Here is an 11943-nt window from a genome sequence, read left to right as displayed (position 1 = left end):
ACAAGTTGTCTAAGATAGATGATGATTTGAAGACAAGTGCACATTAGTTGTCACTTGACCTAAGTACTAGTTCTGCACATTTCATCAAGAACAAGTATTTGATAGACTTACAGGTAGAATTATTGAGAGAAGATGCTAGAATTAGGGATACATTGACATATATTCAGAGTTTGATAATTCTCAACATGGATGTAATGCAAAAACATATTGTACATACTAAAACTTTAATCCATGATAACAATTTTTAAATTGCTGATCATATGATGGGATTATCAGCTTAAGTACAAATAACTTTGCATAGTTCCAAATTTTTGCAAGATAACTGGGACAAAACAATGTCCACAATTTTGAAGATACATAGTGATTTCCTTTCACATTTTGGTGTTACCTTGTAATTATGCATTTTTTTGGGCATTTGTGTCAAAAAAGGTGGAAATAGTTATATCATTAAAAAAGGAAGATATATTTATATAAGGAAGAAGATAACATCAAAAAGGGAAATACAGAAAGGGGGAAATATATTTACAACAAAGCTACAAAAGCAAAAACATACTTAGTTTTAGTCAAGTATCAACACAAAAGTCAAAATTGAGTTACAGACCCAAGCATATAGACAGGGGGAGTTTTGACTTATATTTTTGATAAATTCAATTTTGGTATGATAAGTATTTTTGTCACTAATGACAAAGGGGGAGATTGTTGACCTGATGGTAAAATCAGTTGTCAATTAGTGTCTAAACACTTAATCATTTGGTTGGTTACATTGCTATCGAGATTTACAGAGTCTACTAAGCTTCACAAGAAGAAAGTAGTGTAAGCCAAGCTTCACAAGGTCTACTGAGCTTCATAGTGTAACCCAAGAAGGATGTAGTGTTAACCAAGCTAATAGTGTCTACTGAGTTAGCCATGTTAACCAAGCAGAAGGAAGGTAGTGTTGATTGAGCTATAGTGTCAATTGAGCCTTTTAGCATCAACTAAGTTCTCGAGTGTTCATCGAGTCATCAGTGCTAATCAAGCTCATGCCTACTTTGAGCAATCAATATGGACTGAGCACCGATGTCAACCGAGTGCTAGAGCTTGCCAACTTGATAGTATTACCAAGTGCCAAAATATCACCCGAGTGGTCTTCAGAACCTGAGTTATAACATTGAGTAGATTTAGTGAAGATTGTTGAAATAGGTATTGTGGCTAACTCTAGAAGGTAATTATTTAGATTGGTATATATGTAATATATCTCATGTAATCCAAATATATGAATGTAACAAATAAGAAGTATATTGAATACAAATTAAAAAGTAAAGGCTACAAGTAGTATAAGGAAAGTAGAGTCTCATCTATGATAGCGAGGTGATCATTTCTACATCAAAGGAATCTTAATCAACAAACTAAGTTTTAGAGAAGAGATTAGCCACTGGTTCATCGTAATAGGTACATTAGTCAAATCCTCTAACAAGGTAGACTTAACAATCTTATGCTAAATCTCCTAATTGAGTGCATACTTCATTGTATTGTATAAATCCTCTTACAAGGTGGAATTAATAGTCCTTATTGCTCCTAATAGGGTAGATCACCATAAGTGATCATTTGTAAGCCTCAGAAAGCCAAATTTATACTACAATACTAAAGCTTGTGGGTATCATCCCCACCCTATTTTTACTTTCTATTTGGAAGGTTTCTAGGTTACCGAACATTGTGTCAAATCCTATGAATGTTTTATTGCTTTTAGTCTTTCATGCATGCAACTAGATCAAATTAGCTTAAAGAGGATTAATTGGTGAATTGAAGTTAAAGTTTTATTAGTTCTTGTTAGTCACCTGGCCCACCATACATATCCAACTATACAATGGAAGAAGAACTAACTATCCAACAACAAAAAGAGCACTACATGACTATGTATCTATCCACTAATTGATCCAACATGTGAGACAACTTTAAAGAAAACTATATCTTATCCATAATACTTGAACACTACATTTGATCATAAGTCCATTTGGTTAGACAATCTTATACTCCATTCCACTCCTTAGGAATGTAAATAACAATAACGTGTTCTAACTTGGAATTTTTTCTAATAACCAAAGATAAAAATCAACTAAAATTATCTAGTAGAGTCACCACCTTTTGATAATCAAATTCATAGATAATCATTTCCAGCCAAGAATACATCACCACCCCATAGCATAAAAAATGGAAAAAACCCCCACGTAATTCTATGACTACCCCTATAAATGTGTAAGATAAATATTAGGAGTATAATGAATATATAAGATGGTGATTAACATGTGTATATTGAAGCCATAATTTCATATGTACATTGAGGGAAGTGAAAGAGGGAAATTCAAGCATAACCTTCATTGCGCAAAAATTAGATCAAGACTACCCAAAGTGGATGTAAAGATGTCAACAATGAATTCAAGTCCTTTTGAAAGATGCATACTCAAGGAATATATTTTTATAGGATGTCTTTCCTATTATTATTATGTTAATGATTGGTTTGATTATGTGTTCATTTAATAAAGTAGATTGACCAATTAAAATGTGAGTAATGGAATATGATAGTAAAGTACTTGAAAGGATTAGATCTAAAGTAAAAAAAAAAAAAAAAAAAAAAAAAAAAAAATGATCCAAAATCACCTTGAGGATCATTATGAAATACTACTTTGGATCTAAAAATTGGGTAGTGTAGACACTTAAATTTGATTACACCACTTCGGTAATCCTATTTAGCTATCTCTAAAGGCATCATTAATCAAATTCCTATTTAATTAATCCTTTGCCATCCCCTAGCTGATTAATTTAGTTAATCATCTATAGTCCTAATTGATAAATCAAATAACCTATTATTTATCAATTAAATCATATTCTCCTATCTAATTCTAAATCCCCGTTTATTAAATGAATCTATTTTAATAAATCTAAAACCTCAAATCTAAATAGCCCCTAAACTATCCTAAATCCTCCATTTAGCCTAATCCACCCCATCCACCCATATTAACCTAGCTTAGCCACTAACTCACCCACCCTCATGAATGCCATCCACTTGCACATCTCTAACATCTCTAATCTAATCCTAACCCAAGCCTAATCTCCCCCCTAACCTTGTCACATTCCCTAAGTGAGCTTAAGACTTTCCTAAGCCAAACCAAAGTTTCCTCCCTCAAAATATCTCAACCATAAAACTTTATCCCAACCACAAAGCTTTCAATGCTCTTACAAACCCAATGAATTCTCTTACAAGCACTTATGAGGGCCATTTAAGGCCTTGAGCCTCCCTTGTTGACTCATCCTTGCCCTTTCCTCCACCCAATGACCCTGTGACATGTGTCATTCTCTGATTGGTGCTAAACAAGCACAATCCATGTGCTCCCCTTTGAGTGCATCCTAGCCCTCCCTAAGCTTTTTCCCATCCTTGCATCCTAGCCCTTGATCCCTCAAGCCCTTTTCCTATTTAAGGAATCCTCTCCCAAGCCATTTTATCACAATCTTGAAGCTAAAGTTATAATGCCATTTTGAAGCCAAATCCATACTTTTGCATGTAACCACACCCAAATTCCAACTCCACTTGAAGCCCTCTTTGAAGAATAAGCTTGAGCATACATCCTATCTATTTAGATAAAGCCACTCACCAAGAGAACAATCTCATTAAGAGAGTCCCTTAATGGCTCATATTCTCATTTGAGGGCTTCTCTTTGTCTATCTTGAGGTTATGTTAATTTAGTTTAATGCTAATGCTTTTATTTCATTAGATTAGTGTTCATTTGCATACTAAAGTAGCATATACAGGTAGTAGATAGTGACAAAAATAGAGGCAAATCTAGATCTGAGACTTGCAACCTGATATTTGTCAAATATAAAAAATATGGGAGCCTCTAGACATAGAAAACTTGGAGGTCAAGGATGAAATAAGTGTTAAGGATGACTAGGGTCAAGAAAGAGGTCATCATTGACCTCCTTTAGACATAGAAAACTTGGAGGTCAAGGATGAAATAAGGGTTAAGGATGACTAGGGTCAAGGAAGAGGTCATCATTGACCTCCTCTGTATAAATTTTTGGGATCTATAACTCCACCTACAATTTAAAGCCCTAGTTTTGAGCTCTGAATTTGATGCTCCAAAAAACCTTATATATTTATACTTGTACATAAGAAATATGGTTTTTTTTTGTGGGAGGGGCGGGGGGTGTCATGGGTTTTCCTTGGTCAAATCCCCATTTAAGAATTAACCCTGAAATGAGAAAGAATGTACAATCAAGGAAAATATAAATATTCACCTTACTTGCCAAATCTCTATGGATGGATTTAGATATGCTATCCACAAATATGTATAGATACATTTATATACATGTAGGAATGATATGAAATTATAATTTGGTATTTATTCACAAATCTTGTATATCTACAAGTTTCAAATCATATATTTGTGAATATAAGTATGTTCTTGAATGCTTGAAGGTTTGAATGCTTGTGTAAGTTGGATGAATGTGAATCTCCTTCCTTGATGGCCAAATCTATTATATCCAATGAATGAAGAAGATATATCTTGATAAGGAAGTGCATTATTGATGACATGGAAATGAATTCCTTAAATGAATCCTTTCTTTCTTGTCTTCAACTCCTTAAATGCACCTTGAAGGATTGCTTGAATGGTTGATGACTTCAATGGATCTTACTCTTGCAATCAATAGTGTGAACATAGCATGGATGTGAATAATAATAAAAAATGGTAATGGCTGGACAAATGAAGTGAGTAATCCTCATTTTATACTGATTTTAGAATCAAAATTGAAAGGGTCAATTATATTGTGTAGGAGAACAAATTAAAAAATCCAAAATTGGCCTGGGATCTGAGGGAAAACACCTCAGGTAAGGAATGACTTTATCCCCTACTAAGGGGTATGGGGTGAGCTTGTCTCTTTCTTAAGAGTAATGAATTAGCTCAACTCTAACATGAGGGTTTCTAAGCTTCAAGATGGGTACCAAGATCTCAAGGATTAGTGGGAGTATGAGTTGAACTCAAACTCACAACAAAGTGGATCAAGTGTATAAGATGATCTTGTAAAAACTCAGGATACAAGGAAAGAATCAAGCCCCCAATAGAATTGAATCTTTTTCAAATCCAAAATCATGAAAAGAGAGATATAACTATAAAATATTTTAAAAAGGGGTGTGATTTCCTTGCCTAGTATATTTTCATCTCCTACTATGAACCACACAAAAGATAGGATGGAATAGTCTAGTAGGTTTGTGTGTCTAGTAGTCAATCCTATAAAATAACCTAGTGTTTTATATCATCTTTGCATATGTGTTTATATGCATCTCATGATATGACCAAGATTTAATATTGTATACATGAGGATTGATTTATTAGTACAAGGATAGGTCAAATGGTCTATAATTTTTTCTTATTCTAGCCAAACAATCCTAAATATGTGAAAGGAAGAGGAACTAGCCCTACCAAGTTGTTTAATGTTATTGTGCTTTATCCATGTTAGAATATTTAGAATAACTGAGCCAAGGGTGGGGGGTGGGGAATTAATTATCCTCATGCCCAGATGTATAAAATAAACTTTTAACAATTCTAATAAACTTAATCAAACTGATGAACAAGTCAATAAAATTGTTCATCACCGTTTAACTTATTTATAAACATATAAAAGATATCCACAAAATGTTTGACACCAAAATTTAACATGGAAACCCAATTTGGGAAAAACGACCAAGTAACATGCTACCACTTTTCACTCTTTTGAAGTGAGCTTTGTTAGGAGCCAACCCTATTAAAGGATACAAAACACACTGTTAGGTGTGATCTTGTTAAAGGATTTAATCACCCTATTAGGAGTTTCAAGAAGGAAGAATAATAGGAGATAGCTAAATTCATTGAATTTGTTGTGTAAGCATACTTTTAGCACCTGCATTTCAAACTTTGAAAATCAACCCCATAGAAAGAATCACTAAATTGTCCTGGTGTTTTGGTTGGTTTTTATTGCTAATGATGGTTTTGTAGACTATGAATTGTAAAGGAGACATTGTTCCAAATTTATGTTGAACTTGAACTTGAACCTCAAAGTTCAGGTTCAAGTTTAAAGTGTTAAAAAATCCAAAGTTTAAAGATCAAATGTTCCAAATGCAAAAGTAGTGGTTCAAATTTGAGATATAGATTTAGAGATTTGATGTCACCTTGTTAAAGGATTCAAAAATGAATGTTAGGTCAACCTTAATCAAAAGGATTTTACTACTACTATAATGATTAGAAAGTAACAATTAGGTTTGATCTGATAACACACAACTTACTTTGAAAATTTAGATCTCCATTTAGCTCAATCCTAGTTTATTGACTAAACTCCATCTCTCTCAACAAATCAAATCTACTTGGCAACCCTTCAAGTAATCTCCCATATCACAAATTTCACACTTTTCCTTTGCAAGTCTATTCACCACTTGTCTCCACAAATTCCAATTCAACAACCACATACAACATCTCATATGCCTTCTTAAATAGGTAGCTTAGATATTTTTCTGCTTAAACATAACCATAGATCTTAAGGTTATGATTATATTCAACATGTTGGTAAAAAAATTTGTCCTTCAGAAAGAAATGCAAATAATGATTCAGAATGCCCAAATGAAAGCACAAATTATACTAAGAGTTGGATGAATTATCATTTCCTTGATAATATTCCTCTGAATTGAGAGGTACAACTCCCTCTTAGAAGATATTCAATGAATTAAACATATAAATGTACCTTTAACCAAAAGGCACCAAGGCATGTTAACGCTTGCCCATAACCATGTAATGAGTGCTATTATTAAATTTACAAACTAAAATGAGAGGGAAAACAAATAAACATAAGATCACCTATTCACCCCTTCACATTATAGAAGAAATAAATGAAGTTAAACATATTATTTAGCAAAATGTGAGTACATGAACCACATGATTAAGTACATCACATGTTTGATACGAAATAGAAGATTATATCTAGAAATGTGAAGAAGAGAACCTCATGATTACTCTTAGTCAAGAAAAATAAATATACAACCCACATGACCAGTGATATAAATTCATTCATATTTCTAGATATAATAAAACAACCACAAGACTATTCTACATCTTCCCTTTGTAATCAAGAATGTAGAAAACATAAAAATAAAATCTCATATATTCCCTTGTTACAATTAAAATACTATTCTCTCCCTCCTCTTGTAGCTACATAACTCCCAAAATAGAAAAAGAAGAGCCACAATCTATTTTTTGTTGTATATTTATCCTTCCCACTTCCAGATGACTATTTATCAATTTTAATAACTAATTTCTAAAGTTTTCCCCTTTTTAGCTTTATCGAGCCTAATGTTTTATAACATTAAAGATATAATAGTAATTGACATATTTTTCAAATTAAAAGGAAGATGTGTATATATTATGAGACAAGTGGCATATAACTAATTTAGTTACAAGGCACTAATCATGATGACTATATATCAAGAGTTGCTAAGTGTTCCTCCACTTTGCAGTCCATGATAAAGCATAAATTTTACCTGTAATAATTGAAGGCCATTTTAATGGGCAAAAGCTACACTATGTCAATTTATTGATGCACACCTCTCTCTAATGGATGAAAGGAAGTTCACAACAACTAGCTTATTTCAGTGTACTGCTCTCATGAATTATATCATAGATCCTTTCATCATCTCATATCTTCAAAGAACATGCACTATAATTACATATCTTCAAACATTCCTGAAGTTTTGAGCAACATGGAATTTGGCATTATCAAAGCTAGGAAATAGACACATAGACCTGATCGAGACCTGTCCACTTCTCTTCGATCTTTTATCTCAAGGTAGTTAAGTTTGGTTATATCACAATTAATATTTACACCATGGAAAACTAATTTATTCATTTTTTAGTTCATTCCTTTATGCAGATCATCCACACATGCTTGCAAGCACCTCTATTTTTAAAATGTTCTATGCTTCATTTTTGAGCAATGACACCTCAAAGATTATAATCCACAATCTTCACAAAAAATCATATGCTTAGTGACCCCCCAATACACTGTCTAGTCCTATTTCATCTCATGGGTAACAATGATGGAGTCTTTGATGCCAACTAAACTCGAGCTTTATCTCCTTTGTCATGCAAACTCCTTTGGATGTATTGATTGGATGATAAGCCATACTTTTAATCAAGCCTTTCTCATCTTGTGCTCTCGGGAGCTTTGAATCTTGATACACCTAATGCTTCTTAGGGTCATTTTGATATAAAAAAAGTTTTCATGTTGGCTATTGAACAAATATCAAGTCATAACTATGATTCATTCCTAAAATTTGATCTCCTGCATCAAATTCATGAGTGTGAGAGGTAGAAGAACGATTGGCATTCTATCAAATAGTTGATAACTACTCTCTATACTATGGCCTTGATGCATCCATCATGCTACAGATGTATCTGTTCAAGCCTGATTGTGAAATAGAGAATAGACTCCATATGTGCACAAATCAATATTTGTGCTCCTCTATCAAGCATTTGGATGGATTGTGTATCTCTATATTTGTGGATGAGCTCATTCTTCCCTATTGGTACTATGAACTAGGTTCAAAACACTTGATCTATCTCATTGATGGAATCAGTGTTTTTAGTTAACTTTGGCACCACAAATTACCAATAGTATTAATTTCTTTTTCATTAATGTCCTCTTCAACATATGAGGTATTGGAGTGGGATCAAGATATCAAAGACTTATGTCATTCAAGAGAGTGGTTGATAATAGCCTCCAATAACTTTGGGCTCTTGGTAAGAACCCACCACTAAAATCGTAGTTGATCTCAGTTTGGGAATGCTTTGAATATTTTTGGACACCTTAAATACCATGAATTATTGGAATCCAATATCAATGACTAAGAAATCTCCCCTATATGAATATTTTACTTTCATGACAATATTTATGAGAATAGAAAGTCAAACCCTAGAAATATATGAACTTTGAAGATGCCTCTCTATTAGGCTCAAGCATGTTTTTCTGATGTGACTTGATGTTATAGACAACTATCATAACATTAATCACAAACATAGAGATCCAAAAGCCTTGAGGATCACAATGCTCAACTTCAAAGGCCACCCCATATCATGCATCATTTACCTTCATGACAGGGTCTTCACTACAATTCATGACATATAGGCGAGATCACATTGCAGTCCTAATGTTGGTTATATATTGACCATGTCATAGCCATTTTAAATCTAACATCATCTTTTTAATGAAAACATTTTCACAACTCCTATTAGATTGATGCTATGAAATTCAAATGCCAGTGCCCATTTAATATACTTCTCTAGTACTCTGATCCAATATGCTTTTGATACTTAAGAGTAAGAAACTTCATAAATGCTGGAACAAAGCATCTCTCAATTGCTATTGAAGGGGTATCAAGATAAGAGCTATGGGATCATTTATATACCTCTCCCATCTTTACATAAAATTTCAATTGTTTAAAATACTAAGGTTGATGTTTATTCAGGCTCGTGAACATCAAGGGCTCTTCTTTTGTATAGATAATCACAGAGAAAACTAATACGTAGTTTACTTAAAGAGGGAAAATACCATTTTGATGCAAAATGAATATTTAGGAACTTGAATCACACATTCACAACATCCAATATGGCTTTCAAACAAAAACTCTGAACATTTGAACTATACTTCTAACTTGGCTCTTGGATCTACACTTTGGAGATGGTGACCATGAAGTTTGAGACTATTGGGGCTGAGCCTTAAGACTTTAAATTCTAAGCCTCAAACCTTGATTTATGTTTCTAAACTTTGAATCATTATTTCTACATTAAACCTTTCCTTTTGAACTAAGTTTCTAAAATGTAACTCAAACATTTGAACCTTAAAGTTCTGAATCTAAACTTGCATTTTTGAATCTTGAACTTTGAGAATCTAAACTTATCTCATCCTTTTGAGCCATCAAAACTCTGAATCTACATCTCATGTTTGAATCACTACTTTCACATTTGTAACATTTGATCTTTTAACTTTGGATTTTTTAACACTTTGAACTTGAGCCTAAACTTTGAGGTTCAAGTTCAAGTTCAACATAACTTTGGAACAATGTCTCCTTTTCAATTCATAATCTACAAAACCATTTTTAGCAATACAAACCAACCAAAACACTATGACAATTTAGAGGTTCTTTCTATGGGGTTGATTTTCAAAGTTTGAAACTCAGGTGCTAAAAGTATGCTTACATAACAGATTCAATGAATTTAGCCATCTCCTATTATTCTTCCTTCTTGAAACTTCTAAAAAATTCTCTCAAATCTTAGCCTTTGATTTCTCAACTAATCATTTTCATGCATTAAATAATCAAGCTCATTAATCCTTATTGTCAACATGTTTTGATTAATTCAAAAATTCAACTATATTGGCCATAAATCTTGATTCTTAAACTATTAGTTTGTTGACACTCGGTTGTAACTACATGTTGTTGCTCAATCATCATTAGATCACTAGGTCATCACTAAATTGTCTTGCTTGGTTTTCACTACACATTATCACTCAAAATTCTCTATTACTCACCTGATACTAATACTTTATCAATGTTATTCTTCTTGACAATGCTTAAGTTCCTTAATCTTTTGCTTCTGATACTTGGTTTCATCAATTAAATCTTTTTGCTTCTCAACTGATCTTACTTCTTTTCTTATCATAATTAATAAAAAATACATTATCTTGTCAAGTACTAACTTATCAAGTAGTCCATGTCACTCATATTTTCTGGGAAGCTAACCCAATTGCGGACAAGTTTGCAAATATAGGGGTCGACACAAGCCAAATTATGACATGGCATCTTGAAAATAATTTTTCGGTGGATGTTAAAAGCTTGACCGATTTGGACAAGATCCAAGGATGTACGGAGAAGATCAATATGCAATTATGAGTATGAATGGATCAAAGAGAAAGGGTATTTCCCAAAAAGTTAGCATGGGAAATTTTAATTGCTGCAATTTATTACAGACTAGTCGATACACTTTGTGGGTCGTTTATTACATTTTCAATAGAAGCAACATAAGGGCTAATTCTTTTTGCATTCTTCTTACTCACAGACGTTCCAATTTGTTGTAGTGCAAGGTGCATATGAGAATTGAGGGTGTGTAGAGTGCAGACATGGTTGGCGAAAGGTGTAGAAAAGAGCCAGTGGGTGAAACTGAGAAATGAAAGAGTAGGGATAAAGTTTGGGAGCAACTGGATCTGGGTTGGATTACTAGATACATAATGAAATTTCATGGCTTTGATCAGGAGGTGACCAGTAGTATGATTGGTTCATGGAAGGATGGCAGAGTGAAGGTGAATGGGGTTTCTTTCATGATCACTGAGGAGGTTATTTTGACCGTTACTGAAATCTCGATTGAGGGTTTTAAGTTTTTCAAGGACAAGAAGCTCTCAGCTAATGCTGTGCAAGATTTTGTAAAGGATGAGAATAAACTGAAAGCCCTAAAGAAGATTGACACGTATTATGTTCTTGATACCATGAAGAAACTATGGAGGTATGTTCTGAGAGCTATTATAGAGTATATTACTTTGGACCCTAGGTTTGATAAGGCTCAAACCCACCACTTTGTTCTTTTGAATCATTTTTAGCACAAGTGTAAAATTTCTTTTCCTTTTTACTTGTTAACTTCTTTGAGCAAGGCAATGGTTAGCTTCGAAAAGAAGCCTACTGATAACCCTGCGTTGCATGAGGGGCTCTTGTTGCTTATTTATGAGCATTTTAAGGCCCAGTCTATTAGCAAGGCTCCCCTTAAGACTAAGAATGTAACCTCTAGAAACTCCAGCTTCTCTTTAGACTCGGATGAAATTCAAAGCTTTAGCTCTAAGGATGACATGATTTCTTCTGCTGATAAGAAAACCACCCAATAGGTCAAAAACTTGCCTTCCTCC

The sequence above is a fragment of the Cupressus sempervirens genome, chromosome 10 (genome assembly GCF_028749045.1).
Source record: "Cupressus sempervirens isolate cs-2001-9-10 chromosome 10, ASM2874904v1, whole genome shotgun sequence".
NCBI lineage: Eukaryota > Viridiplantae > Streptophyta > Pinopsida > Cupressales > Cupressaceae > Cupressus > Cupressus sempervirens.
The sequence above is the reverse complement of the archived record's forward strand: the minus strand, read 5'-3'. Positions refer to the sequence as shown.